The following is a 27,172-nucleotide window of genomic DNA, read 5'->3' on the forward strand; positions in this document are numbered from 1 at the left end:
ACTGTCAAACTTGCTCCTTTGTTACATGTGCCTCCTCACATCCCCACATCTGCAAGCCTTTCTATTAATTATGTTATTGGAGCTACAACATGAAAAAAATCTGGACTTTTATTTCTTATGTTCAAGGTTCATCACTTGTATGGTCGGTCATGGCCTGCGGTGCTATACGCCAAATACTCAGTATAGAGCAGGGAACCCCGTGCCTGAGAACAAAGAATGGTTTTAGGTGGCAGAGAGGGGACCCTGGAGTGTTAATGCAGCTCCACCCCAGCACAGCACTTAGTCAAACACACAGAAGCAGAGAGAGAATGGTGGTTGGTTGCCAGGGGCTGGGGGAAGGGGGGATGGAGAGTTGTTATTCAACAGGTATAAAATTTCAGTTATGCAAGATGATTATGTTCTAGAGATCTGCTTTACAATATTGTGCCTATAGTTTACAATGCTGTTATGTGCACTTAAAAATTTAAGAGGATAGCTCTAATGTTAAGTGTCCTTATAATAATAATAATAATAATAATATTAATGAACGTGCTTTCTTTACTCCTGTGACCTAGCATATTCCTTACTGTTGACTACCAAACTCTGGGATTCCCTGTAAAGAACTAGGGACCAACGATATGTGTCCATTCTACATAATTTCAGGTTTATCCTTTATACTGACAATCTTCCAACCCGGACCACCACTTTGTTACCTAGCCTAAATTCTTTATATCTTATGAAGTTGAAAAACATGCACAGAAAAGCCCCACACCTATAACTAGTGTTAAAAATTCATATGTTTTGAACAGAAATTTATAGGCGCATATATTTATGTGATTTTTGCCACAAGGTAAAATAGTAGGATATATTTAACTCAAGAGCCATTTGTTCAATATCTCTGATGTGCATGGCATTGCGGGGAAAGGGATGAGGGAAAAAAGAGAAAACAACAATAATATATTTATTGTTGAATACCTTTGTAGCTTACTTAGCAGAAAAAAAATATTTGAAATAAAGACAAGATGATAAATTTGAAACTTCTTAACACACAATAAAAACAAACAACGAAATAGATAAAAGAGTGGAGGGATAAAGTATACAGAAAACTCTTAATGAAGAAAGTTATCCCAAATGAACCTAGCATATATCTTGGAGCTTCAAACAGAAAAAATGTTTTCCTAATCTCTGAGAGTAATTTCTCAGGGTTGACTGATGGGAGCATTGGATAAACATTTCTAAATGGGGAATGTAGTAAATAATTAACAGTATCCTCGTGAACATTTTTTTCCTTTACATTATTTTGAAATAATCTTAAACTTCAGAATAGTTGCAAGTACTTCACAAATATATTTTTCTGAACCATTTGATGATAAGTTTCTGACATAATGCCCCATTGCTTTGAATATTAACATTCTTCTACATAATCACTATACAACCATCAAAATCAGGATACTAATACTGATTCATTATCATCATTTAAACCTCAGATCCTATCAAATTTCACCAATTGACCCCCCCAAAATATCCTTCATAGAAATATGATCTAGTTTCAGAGCCACGCATTGCATTTAGTTGTCATGTTTCTTTACCTTCTCTTAGTCTGGATTAGGTCCTAAATTTTTCTTGATTTTCAGGATGTTGACTCTTCTGAAGATTGTAGGCCAGTTACTTTATATGTCAATTTGGGTTTCTCTGCTGTTTCATATAATTCAATTCAGGTCATGCATCTTTGGCAAGAATACCACAGAAGTGATACTGTGTTCTTCTCATGGCATCCTATCAGCAGGTCCACAAGTTCAGTTTGCTCCATTACTGGTGACCATTTTAATCACTTACGAATTGTGGTGTCTGCCAATTTCCTCCACTGCAATATTGCTCTTTTTTCCACTTTGTAATTATTGAGAATTTACGTGCACACAGTTACATCTGTATTCATTTTACATTTGTACTATCAAATGAGTGCACAGTGATATCTCCAATGCCAACCTAACATCCCAGGATTCCTTCTCGTTGTTTTCCCTTTCTATATGAACTCCTTTAACTGAGCTTCTCATTTCTTTAATATATTTACTTATTTTCTTTGTTCTCTTGTATTTAAACAATCTTCTATCACAGCAACCACCCACCATTCCTGTGAAAATGCCTCGCCAAGGTCCTGAAATGCCAAGCCAGGTGGCCCAAGCATGGATGGCCTCCTGATTTGCTTGGGCTCTGATATCCTGCTGCTGGCAACAACTAGACAGACACTCACTCAACCCTGCCTAGACTGTAACAGCCTGTATTGGGCAGTACCCCATACCTGGGCAGACACCTCTTCATGTTGCTTGGGGTCTAACACTCTGTATGTAGCCTCTACCTTTTCTTGTGGGCATGGGCATCCTTCTCACCCTGACAGGGCTCTAACATCCCACATTGCACCTGCTGCTCCCCTCCTCCTCAATACGGATGCCTACCAGACTAGGCCCCACCAATGGCTCTAGGCCTAAATTGTTTGGGGAGGGAAAGAGAAAGGAAGGAAGGGAGTGCTTATCAGGATTTTAAAGAAATAAGTCATGAAGATGTTCTAATTTTGCCCTTTTTTCTATAGTTTAACCTCAGTAAATTTTAAGGATATAGTACTATATAACAAATAACAGAAGTCCTGGAGTGATGTGATCTAACTGTGTTGCTTTCTGGATGAATAATAAAGAATTTAACTGGCCTTTGTTTCCAGTTCCTGGAATGCAGCCTCTAAATCTTCAGACTTGCCCAAGTGAAAGGAGAGTCTCTGTTATTCATGGTGAGCCCTGATAGTTTATGTTAACTAGGTGACTCCTGAGGCCCTTTAGATAGTTTAAACTATGGAGATGACTCAGGATGGGTATTGGCCACACCAAATAAAACAACCATGTGATTACAGAGGCTTTGAGCCACACGGTATCAGACTGACTGACGTCTGGGGAGATGAAGAGGCATAGAGATTGAGATCAACCTCATGAATGTGGCCTGGTGACCAATGATTCAGTCAATCAAGCCTATGTAATGAAACCCCAATAAAACCTCTGGACACCAAGCTCAGGTGAGCTTCCTTAGTTGGCAATACTCCGCACATTGCTGTGCCAGTAGGATGATGCCTCCTGACTCCATGGAGAGAAGACAATGGAAGCTTAATTTTGGGGACCCTCCCAGACTTCTCACTATGCGTCTCTCTTTTTGACTAGTTCTGATTTGTGTACTTTGGTTATAATACAACTGTACTCATAAGTATAGCTCTTTCTTGAGTTCAGTGAGACATTCTAGTGAATTATCGAACCGCAGGGGGTATTAGGAACCCCTAAATGTCTAGTCAGCTGGTCAGAACTGAGGTGGCCTGGGGACCCCAATCTTGCAGCTGCAGGTGTCTGAAATGAGAGGAGTCTTGTGGAGGACAGTGCCCTTAATCTGTGAAGTGTGGCCTATCTTTGGGTACTTGGTGTTAGAAGTCATTGCCCTGGTAATTTGGATAAACTTTATGGAATTTGATGAATATATCAGAATATGCTAATCTCACAAGTGTTATCTAAGTAGACAATTTGAAAGCAGCAGATTAACAAACAAGTTTTAAAAATAAAAACCAACATCTGCGTTGTAGACTGGATTATAGTAGGCTGTGAAACCATAGGAAAGCATTCAATATGAACATTTTTTTTGTGCAAATTTCTTAACACTGCCTTGTTTACATAGTAATTGGCTTTGTAGATCAAAGAGATGTGGTGCAAATCTATGACTTCTTGCAAATTCAACTGAAAGCCATTTGAAATTAACATGATTTGCAAGTGTCTTTTGGGAACAGAGCCCAGTACATGTTTAGCAATTGCTTATATATGACATATGAAGTTGTCTTATAGCTTTAAGGGCAGCAACTCCCAACCCTGAGTGCAACTTAGAATTACCTTGGGAGCTAAAAAAAAAAATACCATTGACGACATCCTACCATTGTTGTTCTTTAAAAGATTCCTTAGGTAATTCTGGTGGACTCACAGGATTGAGGGTCATTGCTCTATAGAAGAAAAATTTCTACAATTTATATTTTATAAATATTACCATAGCAAAATTCTCTTCCACAAGACTCACGTATTATCACAGCTTACATGCTAACTAGTGGTTGGACGCTAAATTCCTTACTTTGTTTTTTAGGCACCAGATTCATTCTTTAAAATTATATGAATAATCTGGACGAGTCAGAAAAGTGAGAAGTACTGGGCAGTAAGACTTGTAAGGAGATACAAAAGGTCCAGGATAATATAGACCTATTAAGAGAATGAATAGAACAAAAAGGAAGGATAATGAGTTAATAACCTAAAAACTATCAAAAATCTCTTTTGCAAATTCCATCAAAATTAGAAAGCTTTCATACTGTAATCAAGTGTTCATGGTACAATTATCTCAGGTTTTCATCTCAATTCAACCGCTTCATGGAATATCAATAATATCTTTTATATGGAATTTTTATTTAATATTGGACTAGTTACTTTTTGAGTAAGCAAATTGTCCAAACTAGGAAGTACCGAATTTCTAAACTCAGGCCCTCTTCTCCAAAGCCCTTGTATTGGATATTGCATTATATAAAACACTGGTAAGTAGGGAGAACCACAAAGGAAGACTGAAAAAGAAGTTGACTTCATCAAAATGAAAAAATTAAAAATCTTCTGCATGATACAAAGTATTCAAAATCAAAAAGACAATTGAATGAATGAATAAAATGCAACTGAAAAAGAGCTAATATTATAAACACATAATGCTGAAAAAAATAAAGAAAAAGGATATGCAATGGACAATACTATATACTTAGGCTAGCTATATATAAAGCAAAAGCATAAATATATGTACAGAAAGGTCGAATATGAATTCAGGATAATGGTTATAGATCTAGAAAAGAGAGGAACATTCAAATAAGAAGTGGTATGTGGCAGAGGAGGGAGTTACTTCAATTATATTTGCTCTGTATTATTTCCAAAGATGAGAATAGGTCCATTGCATTTTCCATATCTTTTTAGTATTCAATTTTAATATCTCTTGAGATATTTCCTAATAAATAATTAATTATAAAAACAAAACTATACTGATTGGCCCTTGAGCTATTGCTTAACTGTCATTGTTGCCCCCACAGTTCATAACCTTACCTCTATGTTGGTAAAGACAGGACATGACTGATTGCCAGTGCAGAATCAGAAGGAACAGTGAGTAGTTTCCAAAAAGTTGGGATGTGAAATCAGATAGAAAATAATCAGCTATTTTTACATAATTAAAATTTATATATTTCCAACAAGTACTGGTCTCGAGTCAGAGCACAACACCAGGTTCTTGTGGATCTGATATCAAGTTAACTGTCTCAGTGCCTACACCACTGAGGCATACTAGAAGAGAAAAAGTGTTGAGGGAGGAAATTCTATTACTGTCATTATTACTAGTATTATTTTGTGATACAACACAGCTAAATGGTAACATCACCTTCCCATTCCCTCCAGCTGCAAATATTACCTAGAATCTACAGCACATATAGTTATGGCAGTAAAAATTCCTCCTCCTCGTTCTCCTATTAATTGATTGCATACTATATTACAAGAACTTTCCAGAAATTTTTTCATCTTTGTTTACAACAAACCAATATGGTTATTATTACTATTAACTATTATTTTAAAATGAAAAGGCTAATGATAAAAGAAATCTGATAGGTTGTCTTCAACATGACAAAATATGCCATAAAAAACTTAATCATTAGTAAGAACTATAATTAAGATTTAGACACTTGTAGACATATACTGGTAACAATATAGAAAATTAAATTATTATTTATTAATTAATTGGACATAACTATATTCAGTTTTCTCAAGATGTCACAGTGAATAATTAGGGACTCTCAATTGCTTTAAAAAGTAATGATATGTCCATAAATAATAAAAATACAATATAATGGGGGCTAGCCAATGGCATAGTGGGTAAGTTTGTGGGCTCCGCCTCAGCAGCCCAGGGTTTGCGGGTTCAGATCCCAGGTGCGGAACTATACACCGCTCATCAAGTCTTGCTGTGGCAGTGTCCCACATACAAAATAGAGGAAGATTGGCACAGATGTTAGCTCAGGGACAATCTTCCTCAAGCAAAAAGAGGAAGAATGCCAACAGATGTTAGCTCAGGGCCAATCTTCCTCACCAAAGAAACAACAAAAAAATACAATATAATAGATTGTAGATATGGATATAGATAAGAGATCATAGATACTGAATATTATATGTATAATAAATAGCTGATTTGCCTAATTAATATATTTTGCAGCTCAGTAACATCTGATTCATATTATTAAACTATAGATATAAATTATTGTTAAGCTATAAGACCTAAATAAAAATGCAGAATAACTTAGCATCATGTTAAATAATGTATCCTGTTAAAACATGTTAAACAGTAAAACAAGATCATCATATGTACATATGCATAGACAGACACATACACACATGTATAACTATATCAAACAACCTAGCTGAACTTAGGAAGACATTCCTATTTTTCTGTAGTAGTTTGTATATTTTTTTAAAGTGGAACACTGTGTTCTATTCTTGCAGTAATCTAAGTAGAAAACTATGAAAAAATAAACAGAAAATGTGCTGGTGGCCTCATAAATCCTTTCAAATTTACGCTTACTCTGTAAGTAATATGTTTGTCAATCTTTTTTCCAAAATCTAAACAGAGAGTAAAGATGCTAAGAGGACCATGCAGAACATTCTTCAAGTGGTAAATCTAGGTGGTATCAATAAGTGGTAAAGCTAGGTATTGCTTTTAGTTCTGACGACTCTCATTCTCTTTTTAACTAGGATACAAATATTGTAGCTTGTGGCTAAGTGGCCTCTCTATAACGTTCTTCGATAGAAAAATCTCTACTGCCACTGTATGTGAAAAAGAAATCAAATAAACAATGAAGCACTCCCTCCCCCTGACTCTTCACTTTTCTCTACAGACACCAGCCCTGAATCCTTTATTTAAACATGTCTGACTTACGCCTCTTAACACTTTACCCGTCTTGCCTGCATCAATAATAGGGGAGACCACTTCTCACGATTTTCTAGGGACACATCTTTAAAGGACACAACTACACTTTTCCAGCACTAGTATTTCCTCTTTCTTCCTAAAATCTAACCATCACATATTGTAAATGTGTGTAAAACGTAAAAATCTATTAACCATTACTTATTGTATGCTCTCAACAAGTGGAATGCAAGAGAAAACCCTACATACCTTCATTATGTCTATTTCCCTACAAAGGATTTTGAAGAGTTTACTAGGGTCAATATCCTAAATTAACCAAGCCAATCAATCTCAGGTTCCAGTGTGACAATTCCAAAAGACAGAAGTACTAGTGACAACTTTGTAAAGCAGTGTCATTATAAAAAAACTTCATTAGTCTCAGGAAAATTAAGATGAATGAAGCCCAGGCTTGAACGTTAGTTTGTGTGGTTTTGCCAAATAGCTCTGCTTAGTTTCCTCATCTGACTTATGAAAAAGTTAAACAAGATTATTTTATCCATCTTGAAATAACAATCCACCATATTTGGTAGGTAGGGAAACAATATTTGATTTAAAATACTTATACTCAGAATCATACGATTCCCTGAAATATGAGCATTAATTTTTTGCACTACAGCATCTGCTTACAAACTAGTTTCCAAGTGTTCTCCTAAAGCCAGGAAATATAAAGACTTGGCTGAAAAAAAGTTAATTTAATAATTGAAAAAATTGTTTTTTGATTTTTCAAATAAAGCAGCTTCTCAGTTCACGACAAAAGTATGAAAACATGCATGCAAAGTGTTATAAAAAAGAGATAACATTGCATATTTTGCTCAGCATTTTCAAATAGTTAAAATAATTTTGCTAAAAGTAGCGTGTTTCTAGAAGATTAAGATCAGCATAGGTTAGAGAAATGTACTTATCTGACAGGGAAAATTAAAAATATATATAAGCATGTAGAAAAATAATTCATTTAATTGAATATATTTCTTTTAATATACTGAACCAAATGTTTACTCAATAGGTCCAAGTCTTCATTAATATAAATCCATACACAAAGGCTAATTTAACAACAGAGAAATCTGGTGTTACACTATAACTTGAACAGTACTATTAGCAAACAGTAGAGTTGAAGACGGAAAATAAAATTTCTCTTTACCTTTGTATATAAACAAATTTTACGTAACATTCAAAATATGACAATATGCTTAAACCAAAAATATAAAAGAATTCAAGGAAAATATATGCAGAAACTACTATTAGAAAAGAAAGTGACCAAAATTTCAAAATAGTTAAGATTTTAGCCATGTACTGCAGTAGTTTACAGCAGAATAGACTTATTTTTCCTCTAATTCTATTTTGTTCTTAATATCAACAGTTTCAACAAATCCTGGCTAAATGCACGGCATATTTAACAAATTAATTAAAATTAGAATAAGATGTTTGAAAACTCCAAGAATCCATTCACAGATAACATTTATTAGCAATAAATATTTTTAATAAATGGAAAATAAATTTAAGAAAAAATATCATTATCGGTCAATGGCAATTCAATGTGTATCCATTGTACACTGTGGTAAACAATTTATACTGCACTTCACATTCATACAAAAAGGAAAGATCTTTTTAATATTACACTCTAGATCTCCTATACTACTTTTGTGCACTTACCTACTCCTAATACTGCTCAGTATACCACTAATCAGGCCACATGGAACAGGCCTTAGGGAAGAATCATCAAAATCAGATTTGGACCATCCATTGTATATTGATTAAAGTGAGCATTAGGGCGACCTTAAAAATTGAAAAGTAATCCCCAAATCTGTAACTTCAGAATGTGTATTGAAATGAGGATGAGTGATTGTAAACATTTTGCTCTGATGATGGGAGTATTTAGAAGCATGCTAATGTTCATCTAGAAGTACATATTTATCAGCCTCAAATATTCACCTCCAGCTAGTGGAGAGACCTACTTAGCTTTTATGCTTTAAATATGTGACTCTTTCACCTGGGTCCACAGTAAAAAAAAAAAATATATATCATTTTTATTCCCTATTCCTAAGCGATATTTTTGATAGTCATGGCTCAATTTTTTATATTTACTCAAATCTAATAAGCCAGGGAACAAAATGACATTTGCCAAAATGAGAAATGAACATATTATTCAATACTTTCTTGCAATACACCCACATGACTATCAATCCTGACAATGGGAAAAATTTATATATATATATAATATAGATGAAAATACCTATTTATGTATATGTGTATATATTCAATGTCACACACGCTGGATGGAAAGCACTACCTAAAACCTGTCATCAGGAAGAAAATGAAAAATAGACACAAAAACAATAAGAAAGGAAATAAACTGACTTGTAAGACAGGTGTAAATTAATAGGAATATCCTACCCTACTTAAAGATTGGGTTGCAAAAAATAATAAAAAGTATTAGAAAACTCTGACAAATATATAGAAACTATTTTACACTGAAAAGGGCAAATATCTGTAGCAAATATTTGATTGCTGTACTTGGACTAAAACATTTAAAAAGTACATTCTTTAAAGAAATCTTCATCAGGACCTATATATTGCATTAGTAAAATGAAAATCTTTTCCATGTGAAAATACCACAAAAAATCAGTATTTGTGTATATCTACATGAATGATACTGATGAATCATCAGAGTAAATATCTTACTACATGATCACTAACAAAAGACAGAATGTGTCTCAAATAAGTAGAAATATGTAATTGGAGATACTGAGAGAAAAAATGTAAAAGCATACAGAGTGTTTTAAATAGGAAAAATACTTCTTTAGTGTTCGAGTCAGACAACTTACTTAAAAACATGTGCACATATTTTCTCATAATGATTAACACAACATCCATGGACATATTTTTGTTAGGTGACAGCACCTAGAGAGTTATGTTTTAGCATCTAAATATTATGACACAAGTCAATGTGTAATAGCATGTATTATTTTTGTCCAATTATAAGAACATTTTAAATGGCATTTTTACTAATAGATGCCCTTGAACTGATAATATTAAGGGAAAAAGTCCGATTTAAACACCCTCTAATATTGTTGCACATCTTTTTAAAGCTGAAAGTCGATAAACCTTCTTTTATTGAAAATCATCTTAATACACTGTTGAGATGAACACAAAAGCAACTGAAATGAAAGAAGGTCATATTTAGGTGACTGGTATATAGAAATGTCAGAATGAAAAGTTCAAAACTCTAAAGCTGACCATAATACTAGGACAAACAAGAGGAAATATAATTAATGTGCTTGGAGAAATTTAGCCTTATAAAAGAATGTTGTGGAACCATCTCAGCAAACACAATGCTATTTAATTATCAGAACAGTAAGACATTTTCCCCCAAGACACTGCACTAAATATGCCTCTACCAAATAAAACTTATTATATGTTTTCTAGGTCTTATAAATTTTTCCTAATCTCTTTCGTAAGTTTTACCCTTGAATTTTCTCCCATTCTCTCCCTGCTTCAACATTGTTGCTACACACCTGCTAATTGAAATGAACACAGGTAAATCAGGGTAGACTCTTTCAAAAGGAAAGGGGCTGTTCAAATGGGCACCTGCACTAGAGAATCAAACTAATAGAACTCTTAAGGTCTGAAGCATTCAGATTAAAATAAACCCCTTGAAATAGATCAATCTATACTTCCAAAATGACTTCTTTTAATGAAATTTTCTGTTTAGTGCTCCCTTGTAGGCTGTATTAATGGAATCAACCACAAGCTTTTTTTTTAATAAATTGGTAAAATTTTTAAAATAAGTCTCTCCTAAAATTATTTTTATTAAAATGTAGTTATTAAAATGTAGACACATATTTTGCCTAGACCTTTTATAGTGAAAGTAATACTACAAGTGTTGACATAATTAGAGAAAGAGTAGATTCAATGACTATATTTTGTTCTTAATCCTACCATTGGCTTGTTTCAACATGACTGTCTTCTTTTCATTAAAGTTTTTGGAGTCATACACGTCTTCTATAGTATACTCAGATGTCTATATGTTTGATGAAATCTCATTGTGATTTTCAGTATCAGGATCAGTCAGGTCTTGACATAATAGCGTATATAGTCATGGTGAGATTGACAGAACAAAAACACATAAACGGAATCTTAATTCACGAGTATGACAACAGTACATCTTTAAATTCATACTTGTTTGGTAATACCTACATGATATTTAAACATGCATTTTGGCTCGTGCATACTCGTTTCTTTATAGATATAGCTCAGCTCAAAAAAGTTCAATATATTGAAAACAACTCATATCTATCACTCTTCATTCTTTCAAGAAATATTTATCAAGTGCCTAATTTGTGTTCAGATAATGCTAGGCATCGGAATTAAAAAGTGGAAAAAGATAGACAATTCCTAACTATATTAACTTCCTGGGGTTGCCATAATAAATTACCATGAACCAACCAGTTTAAAACAAGACAAATTCATTCTCTAACAGTTCTGGAGGCCAGAAATCCAAAATCAAAGTGTTCGCAGGGCTGCACTATTCTGGGGGCTCTCTCTTTCCTTGCCTTTTCCAACTTCTGGTGGCTGGTGGCCTTCCTTGGCTTCCTTGTCTTGTGATCAGGTCATCCCAACCTCTACCTCCATCTTCACAAGGCCTTCTTCTCTGTATGTGACTTATGGTTGCATCACTCCAATCTATACCTCCATCTTCACACTGCATCTCCCTCTTCTGTCTATGTCTTTGTCTATTCTGTCCATCAAATCTCCCTGTGTCTCTTATAAGGACCCTTGTCATTGGATTTAGGGCCCAGCAGAATCATCCAGAATGATCTCTGCAGCTCAAGATCCTGAAATTAATCACATCTGCAAAGACTCTTTTTCCAAATAAGGTAACATTCACAAGTGCAAGTGATTAGTACATGGACATATGGTTTTGGGGGGGCAAACATTAGAAATACTACTAAGTTTCAGGAACTTACTGATTAATGGTGAACAAACTACTTGTATAGGTAGTTAACGTTACAAGCTGATAAGTTTCATTATAAGGGCAGAAAAAGAAGACTTTTCTTAGGAAACACTTAGGTAAAGTACCAACCAAAGCATAGGAGAGCAAGGAAAGTTTCCCAGAGAGAGCTTGAAGGAAGTAGAAATTATCCAGGCAAGACTGAGGATGAAATATAAGCAAATTCCTGGAGGAGAAGGAACATGATATTCTCAGGAACCTAAAAGAAGTTCAGAGTGGTTGGAGCTTAGGGAGTTTTGGCAGTGAAGTAGTGAGCAGTTGGGCTCATCAAGAAGAGTTTAAAACAATCAAGCTGTATTAAAGAATTTGAACTTTAAAGGTATGGGAGGCCAATGAATAGATTTACAAATGGCAGTGGCTTGTTCAATTAGGCACTTTGGATAAACAACTCTCGCTGCTGTGAGGGTGAATTGGAGGACAAGGCTGGAAGCAGGAGGATCAAATTGAGGGTTTCTTACAGAAATCCAGTGAAGTGTTTATGCTGGTCCCAACTAGGGTAGTGTCAAGAGGAATAAAGAGATGTGGATGAATTCAAGAGAGAGGTTTTTGGGAGAATTGCTAGTGCTTAGCAATCAACAGAATTTGAGAGTAAAGATAATGAAGGTACCAATTATAACAAACACCCAGATAGATGATGGTGTACTTCATTTAGATAAGGAGAACAGATGTAGGGAGAGGAAGAGAAAGATGAATTTCATTTCAGATATTTCAAGTTTAAAATATCTTTTTCTAGATTTCAGCTTGGTATGTGGATCATACACTCAGAGGAAAATTTGGACTGGATGTAATGATTTGGGAGTCATCAATTTAAATTAGGGGCTGAAATTATGAGGGGCTGAGTGAATGCCCCACCCCTGAGAGAGTGCAAAACAAGAATTGTAGAGACCCAGAAGAATATAACACTTTAAAGAAAAGGACAGAAGTAGGAGTCTTAGAGGACACTGGTAAATGTGTCTGTGTATGGGTGGTGGTTGGGATGGGCAGTGGGGACAGGAGAATTAAAATAGGAGTTTGCACAGTGAAGCTGAAAGTACTAGTAAAGAATCACTGTATGTTTCCTATTCAGTCTTCTTTTTTGTTTTCCAAAGCTGCTTTTTCCAACTTCTCTCTTCAAGTCTCCCACCCCACACCTCTTCTCCTCAGATGAAGATTGTTTCAAGTAAGAGAGAATGTTTAGCAAAATTCTATCAAGTAATATGACTAATGCGAAGTGCTTTGGAAATTAACTACCAAGAGATTTATGGTGACACTGGTGAAAGCAGTTAACATAGACTAAAGGAGTTGGATTCAGCCTGAGGTGTGTAGAAGCAGAAAGTCAGGAATTATACACAACAAGTTTGGTTACTAAAAGGACAGAGAGAGGCAGTAGCCAAAGGGTTGTGTGGCACTGAGGGACATGTGCTTGGCTTTGCTCTTGCTTCCCATACCCTGCTAATAGTGGGAGAAACCTGAGCAAGTTTAAATATTGATATGAAGGATGGTTTGAATAGGAAAAGGCTGAAAATGAATGAGAATAAAAAAATCAATATGTGAGATTCCTAAAAAAATGTTGTGATCCATAGTCTGGATAGAAGTTCCATATTTATCCTAAAGCTAGGGACATTTTTCCACAGTAACAGGAGGCAAGGAGAGAACTGGGAAACAAATGCAGGTACTTCTGATTTCATGGCATGAAGTCTTGACTCTCCCAAAATGAAAATTCTATACTCGCAGCGAAGAATGAGGCCAGGCTATCTCCTGAGCCTGAGAAGACAGATGGTGGCATGGGAGATTGGAGGAGAGAAGAGAAGGTTGGAAAAAGCAACTCTGGAAAACGGGGAAGAGAGTTAATAGGAAAGCAGAGAGTGATTCTGTAACGGTACTTTTGGCTTCATTGTGCCAGTTTTTACTTTTAACTTACAAAAGATCGTTTCCCTCAAGGTTCCACAACTAAGCAATATTTACTTTCTGATTGCATAGTTTGGAATAAAGTGGCAGCTCCTGATATTACAAACAAAACAACAGCAACAAAGATCAACAGCAGAAGCCTTGGGCTAAAAAATATTTCTCACATCATACACATTTCAGTAATTGGAAATGCAGTAAAGTTCAGCAGAACCTTTTTTATAATGCAAGAGAGTCAAGTTTATAAAGGAATTTCAAGTCTTTCATCCGTTCATAGGCCAATAATTGATCAAATCAATCCCTACATGAAATTTTTCTTTAAGGAAAATTTCAAAGGAAAAAGGGGAGGAGAGAAGGCTCTGAGCAGGCAAAGGGAGGGGAGGGGGGTAAAGTGAGAGCGGCTTGTGTTTCCACACTTTCTTGAACACCACCCCTTGGCCTCCCTGAAGCTTATCTTTCCTTCTATATTTCATATATTAGAACTCAAGATCTTTGCCTCATAATGCTGAGGATCTTGCGGAAAATGTAATTTCCTTCAGCTTGTGAAAGAAAAGTTGAAATTTTCTACAGAAGTTAAAAGGAGGGACAATCCCATTACATAGTTGTTAATCTGACATCCTTCTGTTAGACTATCTAAAAAAATGATAAAGTTCACTCAGCTAGAGAATTAAAGCATTTTTATCTCCCCTCAACACTTAATTTTATACAGCCTTCCATTCCTCTGCCTTTCCAGCCACTTCTTCTCTTGGAGGTACTAGAAAGGAGGGGGAGATATCACTTCTTTTGTCAATTACTGTACTCTAGTCTCTAGCAACATCATTCTTGATTTTTCCAATTCCATCACACTATCAGAAGCCACCAGAAGAGTAAGGTTAAAATTCAAGTTATACAAAATAATAAAATAAAATATTCGACCCTGAAGACACTTTTAGATAATCTTCTTTGGAAGTTTAGATTGATTTAATGACATAATTTATAAAATATTTTTTATCTCTGATTGAGGGTAGAAGACACATTTAGAAACCAACACTATATGGAGAGAACAGACAAAAAATATGGGGGGCAATGTCACCACAATAGCATTGTTTGCTGATTGCATATGCCAGGAAGAACTAAATTCTCTATTTGCTTCCTACATGTAGGGCTGTATGAGCCCTTGGTTGAAGTTACAAAAACTTTTAAACTAAGTGCTATTATATTTCCATATGGTCTACTAAGAGTAAAAAAGTGAAAAGAAAAAGAAGTTAAAGGTGCTTCAAACATTTTTTAAAAACCCTTTAAAAGTGCAAAAATTTTCATATATCCTCATGATGGGTCTATAAAAGAAATGTTGTAGGAACATACTTTTCCTTTTTATCCAATCTCAAGTCTCTAGAAGTCTAACAGATAATAACAGCTAACACTTTAAAATAGCTTGCTGTGTGCAATCCAGTTTTCCAAGCATTTTATGCACATTAACTTATTTAACCCTTACATCAACTCAACCCAGTAGGCACTATTTTAATACTCATTTTAGAAATGAGAAATCTAAGACACAGAGAAGATAAGTTACTTGCTCAAGGTCACACAGGTAGCGAGTAATAGAATTGGAACTAAAACTAGGCAGCCCGGCTCTAGTATCTATGCCCTTAACCACTGTGCATATTTCCTTTCGTAGTTGACTTAATACATAATTTCTTGTGTTGCTATGGTCTAGGGTATTTCCAATGTAGATATATTATATGGTAAATTATATATATTCCAACACTTTGATATTGGTAGAATAATCATTGTATGATCTTGACAAATTTTGAAAACAATCTCTTTGCTTTTGTAATATAGGATACTAACATTGCACATATCATGGATTTGTTGTGACCATTTAAGAACAGCTTAACATGGTATCTGGCACGTGGTAAGAATTAATAAATGTTACCTTAACTTTTATTATCAATATATTGACTTTTATTATTACCTTTATTCCTTTTGTTTTTATCATGATGATTTTATTACTTTTATTATTCATATATTATCTTGAAATTCTTGACAACTGAATAGCACTATCTCCACATTCTTGTAATAAATACCCTCTGCCCGAGCTCCATCATCCAACTTACTATACTTAACCCCTTGGTTTTTTCCTTTGCTCTGTGTATCTGGTCATTGTCTGCATTTATTTTGACAGGTACATTGTTGTCTAATTGACCAGGTGGCCTCACAGTTTCTTGATATCCCCATTCAGTATTATAGTCTTCAATCCTTATTATTTATACTATGATAAACACCTGATTACCTATCATCTATATTGTTTCACACTTTACAGAACATTTCACAAATGTTTAATTACCTCTCCAAATTAGTAAGATAATTGCATAGGAAAAATCTCAGACCTCTCTGCTAGGAGGCACTCAAACTATTTAAAGCACAGGCTCTAAATTTACCTTTCAGATCACAACAACGTTTTCTGCTTCCCTCCTGCTTTTTTTCCACCTATCTTCATTCTCCTCAGGGACTGGCTCCTCACTTTCTCAGTGCATCAGCCTTCTTCTGGCTTCTCCTGTCTACTACCAACCAGGACCCCACATTCAGCTGTTTATGTCAATGCCAACCCCATCAATAGCTCTTATCTGTCTTAAAATAAGAGATATATTAGTTGCATATTCAGTCTTACCATTTAATCATTTACAGTTTTATTTATACTTCTACAATTGTGTATAACTACAATCAAGAGAGTACCAGGGACTAATTACCAAACACAATGACCTTTCCAAATCCTCACTTGCTTAAACTACGTGGCTGTTAACACTGCTTATCATTTTCTCTTTTTGAGTCCAAAGTGCAAGGACTCAAATTTTGTCTTTGTGCGTTACATAAATGTGAATTGAGTTATATAGAAGAACCTATCTCAGTAAATTGTTCGAGAATTAAATCAGTAAATGTACAGAAAACACTTAGGGTCGCATAAATATCATAGAATAACTGATGTTTTCTCTACCTCTTCTAAACTCTAAATAATCAGAGCATGCATCTTTTAGGAAACAATTTAATCCAGCCCTATATTATAGGTGTGTAAACGCCTTTTCTTAACTAATAGATTGTAAGCTAACTGAAAACAGATTTATCTCTTTGTTACTTATTTGCCTCAGGGTCTAGCACAGTATCATATACATATCCAATAAATATCTATTTTATCAATAATAGACAAATAGATAGTGGTATATTTTATATCTTTTATTATATCTTTATTAGGTTTACACACTATTAAGATTATTTACTTCATTCAATGAATGTTCTAAAAACTGAGAAAAAGGTAGCAATGCTATTTGTTAAGCTTCTCTTAACTGAATATTTACTATGTACCAGACAATTTATAGATATTAATCCAACTAGCTCTTTCTTCTACCCTTTTACAAGGTAATATCTGTGTTAACATATGAAGAACTGAGGTTCAAAGATGTTAAGTGACCTGCACAAGATGTTACATTTTGGAAAGTGGTGAGACCAACTTATGAAGTATCTGTCCTTCCCTCAGACTAACCTCAACGCCCTGATAACAGATGCAGCTCAATATTCACCCATGAAGGATGAAGCTCTATCTAATGGTCCAGAGACCATATCATTCTCTCCCTTTTCTAAATTCCCATGATACACATGGGGCATTCTACTATGCTGTGCTTGTTTCTTTGTTTCATAAATATCAATTTTATCTCTCCAATTCTTTATTTAGAAAATTAAGAATTGGCACAACTCAATATGCTTTTTCTGTATCACCTAACTCTACTGAGGGAACAGCAATTCTATAAAGTAGTTTCATGATTTTGATAGTTTCTGCTCTGTTTATTAACTTTTTTTCTTCAGAATAATCCAATCCCTCTCATGACCAAGATTTAAACTTAAAAGTACATTCTCAGATTCTTGCTGTAATGAACGCAGAGAAAATACGCCTATATGTGAGACATGAACTTTATTCATTACAGGAAATAAAAGTGGTCACTACAAGAAATATTGTGTCTCTTTTTTTCCTCTTCTATTGAAAGCTTCAATTTTAGAATAATTTTCAATGCAATATACCAAAAAAAAAAAATTCAGTCATTTTTTGCAATACATAATTATATTTAAAATAAAATTAACAACCTGTCCTTAGGTATTGGACCAAAAAATTACAGAAAAAAAGCTCTTTTATTTTCTTGACCATATTTATTTGTTTATTCAATAGTCCTCCCTACCAGATTTAACACACCAACTGCAAGTCCTGCACCACATTCATGGCTCTGCTGTGCTATCTTGACATTGCCTTGCAAAGAGAAACCATCTGTAAATATTTATTAAACAAACACTAATTACCTTGCTAAAGGCAATGACTGTTTATAAATGCTTATACTATGTATAACAATAGTCTCTATTTATTAACCCTTACTATATGCTGTTCAAGATACTAAGTATTGAATCCTCACTATGATACCACAAGAAAGGTATTATCATCCCCATTTGACTCAAGAGAAAACTGAACTGGGAAGATGAATGACTTGCTAAAGTACTCACAAAGTACTAAGTGCTGGAACTGGAGTTTGAACTCTGATAATTTGATGCCAGAGCATACACCCTTACACACTAAAAGAGAATAAGACAGTATGGAAATTCTGATATTTCCTCTCTAATCCAGTTCAGGTGGATTCTCTTGCTGGGGACACATGCCAAATATAAGTAAAAAAGAAAGCCCAACTCACTGAAACTTGGGTGGGAGCCTTGACAATTTCGTCATTTTATTATGATAAAAAAGTTCAAAATGATTGATACTAAAATTCCCTATCGCTAGCTTTCTAGACTTCAAGTGCTGAAAGAACATTCCATGAGTATTTGAGTACATGAAATAAATTCAAAATTAGCCTTCTCAGCTCTCATTGAGACACAACACTCCTTGCGACGGAGAGCTGGTAGTCACCACCACAGTCTATGACAATCACAACTACAATGATTATATTACTGAACAGCAATGAATTGCCCTATTTATAATCTGTGCAACTCTAATAGGCTAAATCCTTATTGTGATTCTCCCACTTGCTAAATAGTTGTAAGTACTTCTAGAGACAGATGCATTTTCTTTATCTCTCTCCATACTTCCTCAGAATTATATTAATAACATTTAAATGACGCTTCAAACTCAGTTGACTAACAGCTTTTTGTGGATTCAAAGCAATGGAAAAAGCAAGTTACAAAAGTAAAAAAAAAAAACAAAATCATAAGAAGTGAAACAGTTGGGTATATTTATTTTTTCTTTACAAGTAAGACTGTGTGTGTGGATGCATGTCTGTGTGTACGTGTGTTGCTAAATGAATACATGAAATGAATACATTTACTTTGCGAGTACTGCTAATCCAGTCCACATTTTTTCCCCACCACACTGGAAGTAGAAAAGTTTGAGAAAACATTGGTGTGATTTACCTTTAACCCTAAATATACCTTTATTTTTTCATCGTCTTTCTGGCCACCTAGTGTGAGGTCGGTAGTAACAGATATCAGCATATTAGTGAGGAATAGTGGTGGTAATCACGTCTTGAATGTTTGTGGATACCCTGTTCCTTCTCTTCAACCTTCAAATAAACCCAGTACATATATTTTTTGCACCTGTCTAAATACATATCCTCAGTGGCACAAATATTTATTTTCTTGTTGTTGTTGTCCATTCAAGCATTACAACTACATTCTGAGATAATTTAGGAATTGTTAGCCTTACGGTATGACAGGTGGACATCATAAGGAGAGCAAGTATCTAATTTATGAGTACGTGTCTTTATCTTTACTCTCATCTTCAAAACCTCCTACTTCTTTACACATTTGCACATTTGATTCCATAACAGTACTTTTGTAAACACATATGTAAATATGAAGGAAAGAGAACAACGTGGTTATGTCAGATGGTTTTAAGAATCTGAAGTATCCAGTACTCACCTCATCATCAAAACCAAGCCAAGAAAACGAGAAATGAGAGTGACTGCTGGACAAAACAGACCCAAATCTCACTCTGTATCCACTTACATTGCATAACGTCTTGTCCTTATTTTAATTTTGGTTCCCTCCTTTAAGATTATTCTTGATGTACCTCAGCTGGCTTTCATCTGTATAAAAGTGTTACAAGGGGAGATACAGTTGCTTACCTCCCTCAAGGTTGTCATGGCTACTCTTGACAAAACTCAAAAAAAACAAACAAAACTCAATTCTCTTCTCTCCACCACTTAAATCATTCAAACTTTCTCACCCTTTTCCCTATATATTCCATCCTTGATTTGGTTTCTTTTATAGAAAAAACTTACAGGAGGCTAACTGACTTCAGTACAGCTTATCCAACTCAGCAATGAGCAGGATAGGGAAAAAAAAATAACCCATCTCATTTGTTACCAGACTGAACAGAAGACTGTTTCACACAGTCTCCCATGGGGCAAGGTGATGAACTAATCACATTTCGATCTACTAGGTCACAGGAAATAATTAAGACACTTGTTACAGTGATCTGCATGGTGTAATCCTATAGGTAGTCAGAATGGATTTTTCCATAAATTCGAGAAAAGGTCTTTTAAAACTCTATTTTAAAATCTACATCTTAGCTAATTAAGAACGGTATGGCTCAAACTAATGCATCATATCACATCTAGTGTGTTGATAATGTACCATCTTGAGCGCAGGAGGAGAGAAAACCTTAATTTTTTCTCCAGTCCTAAGCTCTTCCAATATCTAAGGTATTTGCTGGAAAAGAAACACAGACACACTTTACAGCTTTATAATCAGCATGACAAAGGAAAGCATGAGGTGGTTTGCATATACTGGGTACCAATTATCTGACATCTTCACATCACAAGACAAGTTTAAAATGCCACAGAAAAAATATTCTTAGCCAAAAGGAAGAATCTCCCTAAAGTGTGGAGCAGATTAATATTAGAAGAGTTGGACAAAGACGCCAAGGAATCTCTTTCAGGAGAGTTTTGTTTTGTTTTTAATGGAGGTTAAGTCCCTCATCTGTCAAGTACAGTTTACATACTAATCTGACTAAAAACAACACATTACTTCATAATCTTGTCCTTATCCAAGATGGGATCTCAGGACTTTATGTATCTTGTAACCTGGCAAGCACGATTAGCCCTACTTTATAAACAGAAATTCTGAAATTCAAAGAAATAAGAACGTCCACAATTTAAAAGTGACTTGAGTGTCTAGTTTATTTGTTTATTTTTTCTTTTAATGTGGTAAAAATCTAGGCCAAAAGTAAGTTTCTAAAATCATTGTGAATAATTCTGAAAATGTGTGATTTAAAATTCTGGGATTTCTACCCTACTTTTTATTTCAAAAATTGCAAGATCTTCATATACTGAATCTTCATGAATTATTTCTGCAACATAAACTATTTGCAACTTAGTTGCTAAACTATTACAGCTACCTTTTTTTATTATTATTAATCTCTTTAATGTACTTAAAGTGTTTTGGGGTAGTTTTAATTTACCTATAATTTCGTAAATGATTAGGAAGAGAAGTGTAATAATGCTGAACAATAGTTTTGTTCTAAAATATTGCACTGTTCTAATTATCATACTAAAGCAGAGGTGACTTAAGATCTGAGTCTGTAACTAGGCTTTAATTCAAATGCAGCTGAAACCAGAGCAAAGTAGCAATTCAAATTTTAAAAAGTAAAATGAAATTAAGAATTACTATAGAATAATCATACAGTAATCATTCTCGGCTAAATAGCATATTATCAATAAGTTTTTTTAAAATACATGTATATATTTCTAAACAATATAAAAGACAAACATCATCCCAATAACAACAAAAAAGCAACAAAATGAATTGAACTGAAAACAGCATGATAATTATGATTGACAATTTAATGACATCTAACCAAGAACTATAAAATATTTTTATAAAACCTTAAAATTCTCAAAAGCTTAATATTTATTTCAGTAACTTAATTCCAATTTTGCAGAGCTTAAACAGTAAAAGAAACCTTTTAATTATTGTATTATTAAACTATTTTATCAGTCCTCTCTGGTTGTGTGAGGGAAAAGAAAAAAACTTTCAGATGAATAATTTAGAAATTTTTATTTCATTTTTTTTCTTTTCTGCATCATAGCTGGGGCAAATGTTTAAATATTATGGAAATTACCATAAATATTACTTTTAATGTGAAATTACAATAAATACAAAGAATTACTTTGTAATAGAATAGAAGTTGAGAAAAAATATGCAAAATACTAAACATCATGAAAATTAAAACACAGTTTCTGTCAATGTTCTCTGTTTTACCTCCCTTTAATTTATCTCAGATTATATAATAAATACAATTTATACTGAATAGTAGACAGACAAATCATTAGTGATGTGCTTTGATAAAATACAAATTAGGAGTATTTAAAAAGTATTAGCCATTCAATGATTTCGAATTTCCACAAATTAAAGTATTTCCCTGCAACCCACTGTAATAATTAAACTATTTAAAACAGTGAGAGTTTTCAACTCCTGTGACCACCACCATGTCGCACTTAGAACCAGAGCTGCTGTTTTACTGTTTTACACCTAACTGCTATAAAAATAGACCGCTCATTTGGGCACGTGACTTGTTTTGAATAGCTTCAGTACTTACTGCTGTCAATGCCCCAATCAGCACATTATCCTTACCCTCAGCATTTCACAACTTGGTGATAAATACAGTAAAAGATGGCTTTTGAAGAACATTTAGCAATTAACCATGAAAATGTCTTTATAAAATAAAGTGCTACACTTAAATAACACATGACCTGGTAGTCAAATTATATGCTTCAACTGAAAACCTATGTATTTAGCCAACTTACTAACATTGAAATAGAGATATATTAACAAACTATTACATTACAATATTAAGAATGTTTAATTCATGGCTGCAAGTCACTTTTTACTTGGTCAAGTGTATAAATATATATCAATGACTTAACTCTTCCTTATCCAATACTTGTATAATAATGTCAACATATCTTAATTTTTTTTCCAATTATATTTAATAATGAAATAAGACCAATAAAAGCTTATCTTTTCTGTTTCAAAATGAATTCTCATCCATTAATTGATTAATTAATTTCTACTTTTTTAACTTTATTTTGTATCTGTAAGAAAGTATTAATTATAAAACCATTATTTAGGTTAAAAATACTAAAGTATGTGATTGACATTCATTTTATGGCATATTACTACCTTTTATTATTCTTGGTTTCAAAACTGTTACATAGGATTATTAAACTGGAATGTCACAAGATATCCATCAATCAGAGTTATTTATTCTATAGCATATGAAACTTAGAGAAATAGCTCCTTCTCTAGTCACTCCATACATTTCATACCCATTAATTTACTAACTGATATTAAGTATCATTTTACTACAGAAGAACCAGAAACAAGGAAACCATTTTGGAGATTATAACAACAAGTCAGAGTTGATTTGCCATATTTTATTTTTTTATGCCATTGGACAAACGAATTTCTCATTAAGGGTCAAAATCAATAGAGCCAGTGTGAAAGTTGTAAAGATTTCATTAATAAGATTAATTAGTGTTTCATGTAGGCTATACCAGCAAATACTTCAGATTGTTATTGTTAATTGAATTAGCAAAATTCAAGGAAAAATCATTTTTTTTGTTATTTTCTCAATATTAGAATGGAAATTCTACATAATAGTGCATTAACTACTAACGTTAATAAAATCTTGTTCTATATTAAGGGTTGGAGAAATATGACCTAAATAGGAAAAAAGTTCCACATTCAAAGTGCCCATCTTTCTTTTCACTGGAATGATAGAACAGAATATACTTCAAATCAAAGCTACATCCCTATTAGAAAGGATGACAGATATCAACAATTAAATGAAAATATGTCAACATTTTTTCTCAAAATTCCAACCCACCAAAAATCCGTAAGCAACTAGTTATCTTTAAAGTTTAGAGACCAGTAATGATTTCTTGTCATAATGAAAAAGCAGATTACTTCTATATATTTCACACCTAACCACTCACTGTGTAAAAAGAAAATTAAACTTTGTTAAGTATAAGAACAAATATTTAATTGCCATTAATATATATTGCTGTTGTCCAGAAACAGACTACTTAAACACTTTCTATATGTGGAAGGTACATGGTGTACACAGGTGATGACCCTTGAAATTAAGAATATTAATATTCCAAGGTGATGCACAGGACTAATTGAAAAAGTGTTATATCAATATCATGAAGGTGGCTGCATTCTGTTGTCAAAAGTTTAATTACAGAAGCTGTTTTATTTATTAATAAATATGGAATTCAACAATATTGAATTTCATCAACGTTTTGTGAAGGATATTTTGCATTATTGCTCACTAAGAAAGATAGCTATTTTGATCCATGTTAAGTCCTGAGCGATGCACATACTAATAGATTGCATACTAAGTAAAAAGGAAACATACCACACTTCATGTTGTTTCAGATATAAAGGAAAGCTTTTAGCAACAAACTGTTATCACCAGACTGTGAAACTAAACGGACATCCTTAGTAACTCTGCCTGTACACTCCACCACACCACCTTAGCAACAGGGGAGAAGAAACTGAGACTTCAAGTTGCCACAGGGTAAAAAGCTGTTGCTAAGCAAAAATTACAACCAAAAATATAGAAAACTGTAGCTTGTTTTTTGATAGCTACTTCACAATTTTAATGACTTACTTGGCCCTATTCACTTTAATATAGACACCCAAAACAGATGAAAAGCAAAATCAAATCCTTGTGACTTACTTGTACCAACCCACTCCCACGTCCCATAAATAAGCAGTTACCTTTCATCCACCTCAAGCCAAAATCAACCCAAAGACCAAATGTGAAAGATTATCTCCTGTTCCTCTTGACCGCTTATCCTTCTTTTCTAGTTTATTTTACATTTCATCGATGTCGTTGGTTGCAATCTTAAAACAACTACTCGCTTAAACCCCAAAGTCTCTAGAATCTTGTAATAGCAGCTCTGTAAAAACTTGGGGAAAAACCCAAGGCTATCCCACACCCGCTTCCCTGTATCCCCAGGTGTTGCAAGCCTTACCAATCCTCCTGTGATCTTTCTCTGGGTGGTACTTACCTGCTGCTCCCCGGGCTCTGTAGATTTCACCAGGTGCTTATCCTTGTACAGAGACCAGAGACCAATATTGGGCAGGAAAATTAAAGCCACCATGAACAACAAAGTCATCTGCAGAAATCGCTTCTGTTTCCTCTTCATTGCAAATCACAACAGAGGAGAAAAGTTAAAGGAGATGGTTCCCTGACTGCTTCTTGTGTTTAGTGCCCAAGTCCTTTCCTCTCCCCTGCGAAGCACCAGAAACTGAAGAGAAGCTAAAAACTTTTGTTGCGTGCTCAGCACCAATCTGCACGATTCAGAGGGAGTTGGGTATCTGCAGAACAAACGCACAGTTACTTTCACCCCAGAAAACTATGACGAAGGCATTATCTATTGGCTTACAGGTAAATGGCTTGACTGAGGAAATCATTAAGCCTATCGACCTCCATTAACATAAAGCAATGGAGTAAATATGATAGTTTCATAGACTAATAATAAGTTATGAAAAAGTCAATAGCATGCTAGATCATCAAGAAAACGGGAGTTTGGACGGTTGTTTTCCCCCCTTAATGTGGGAGAGCTGGCTTAGGGAGGAGCGGGTAAGTAGCGAAAACTGCGTGAGAGGAAGCGGCTCAGCCCCAGCAAGTGTCAGGAAGAAACGTGTCCGCATTTGACACTGGAACGTCACCTTCCTCCTCTGCCCTGAACATCTCCTCGTGTGCTCCCCCGGGATAACCCACCTGAACTCAAGTTCAACTCCCTCCGGAGCCAGCGTGCTGGCGGGCTCCACGGGGATCCAGGGACGCGGGATCCGGCGCAGAACTCCTGTTTCGACGGAGGTCTACAAACTCCTGGATCCTCACGCGCTGTGCAGACACTCCTCCGCAGGGAGAGGCTCGGCGACCTGGGAGCCTGGGGAAGAGGAGGCTACAGATGTCAGCGGAGCGCAGCCGGGACGTGGAGGCGCCGCGACGCTTCTGCCCGCGCAGTGCTCGGAATGTGATCCTCCGCGAAGTCAGCGCTCTGCCCATCAATCTCCTCGCCTTCCTCCGGTGACGCTCTCACGCTCCGCTGTTCATGTTACCATTCTTTTCCGGCCACTGAACGAACCCAGAGAAACATTACGAGCACCAGAAGGGCAGTGTTTTCAATCTCTCCTCCGGTAAAGGGGACGGAGGGTGGCGAAACCGAGTCTGAGCTGGGTTTGGCAGTGGGCGAGGGCGCCGGGGAGGCGAGCAGAAGCAAAGATGCGCCGCGCTAGCTCCCGGCCGCCCGCTCCTCGCTCGCTGGCGCCTGCCTTCCGCCGAGACGAGGCTGATGTCGACCACGTGCGGGAGCCTGGAGCCCGGGAGGGGAGGGCGGGCCACCTGGAGGGGGTGGGCAATTCCTCCCAGCTTCCAGATCCTATATAAACAAACCCTGATGCGAGGAAGAAGAGGAGGGTGAAGACGCTGCAGGACGAGGACTTGGAGCTCGCAGCCTCCGCGGATCCTCTCTCTGCCAGGGCTTTTCGGGGCGACCTGGGACCGGCAGGGATACCAGCTCCCCCGCTCATCTCACCCAAAAGACGCCAGCCCAGAGATTTCAGAGGAAAAGTCGCCGGCTGCTCGCGGGTTTACCCCGGATTCCTCCATGGTGCTGGCGGGAGCGCGGCGAGCCGGGGCGCGGCGGCAGCGGGAGGCGGAGGCGAACCGAGGCTGGGCCGGTCCCGCCGAGAGGGGTTCCCCCGGGCCGCGTGTCCCGCCGCTCAGGCCAGGTACGTGATGGGGAGGGGGGGAGGCCGAGGATCCCGAAGCGAGGCAGGGCTGAGGTTCAGGTTGCTCGGGCAGCAGCTCCTGGAGCGACACCCCGGAGACGCGGGGCGGCTATACTTGGGTCTGCAAACACCCGGGGCCCCGCTAAGATTTGGCAGTGCCACCCCGCTCCTCCTCCGCCCTGCTCATCCGCACTCCGCGCTCCTTAGCGCTGCGAGGGCTACCCGTCCCTCTGACCTCGCACACTCCTCCCACGATACCCGGAAAATGTGGGGATCGAGATAAGTCTCTGGCAGGAGGGACTCCTCCCTCTTCCAGACATACAGATGCACCAACGCCCCTGACCGCACACGCACGAACCTGTGGCAGCCTCTCCACGAGACCTGCGAGCCTAGCACCGTGCACTGGGTGCTTTCGGGATCGGGAGCTCATAACTCCTGAAA

At 36.0% G+C, this 27,172-nt stretch overlaps 1 long non-coding RNA gene across 1 annotated transcript in view; it reads right to left on the reverse strand.

The window, feature by feature from the left end:
- LOC147915780 (uncharacterized) overlaps positions 1-26,866 on the reverse strand; it is a 385,218-nt gene extending 358,352 nt beyond the window's left edge. Inside the window, exons 1-2 of the long non-coding RNA XR_015553777.1 lie at positions 25,716-26,866; positions 25,000-25,309 (exon numbers count right to left, since the gene is read on the reverse strand). This is a non-coding gene — a long non-coding RNA (uncharacterized LOC147915780). The remainder of the gene's footprint in view (positions 1-24,999; positions 25,310-25,715) is intronic.
- Positions 26,867-27,172: the final 306 nt, after the last annotated feature.

The sequence above is a fragment of the Ceratotherium simum genome, chromosome 12 (genome assembly GCF_057802395.1).
Source record: "Ceratotherium simum simum isolate JZ-2026a chromosome 12, ASM5780239v1, whole genome shotgun sequence".
Taxonomy (NCBI): domain Eukaryota; kingdom Metazoa; phylum Chordata; class Mammalia; order Perissodactyla; family Rhinocerotidae; genus Ceratotherium; species Ceratotherium simum.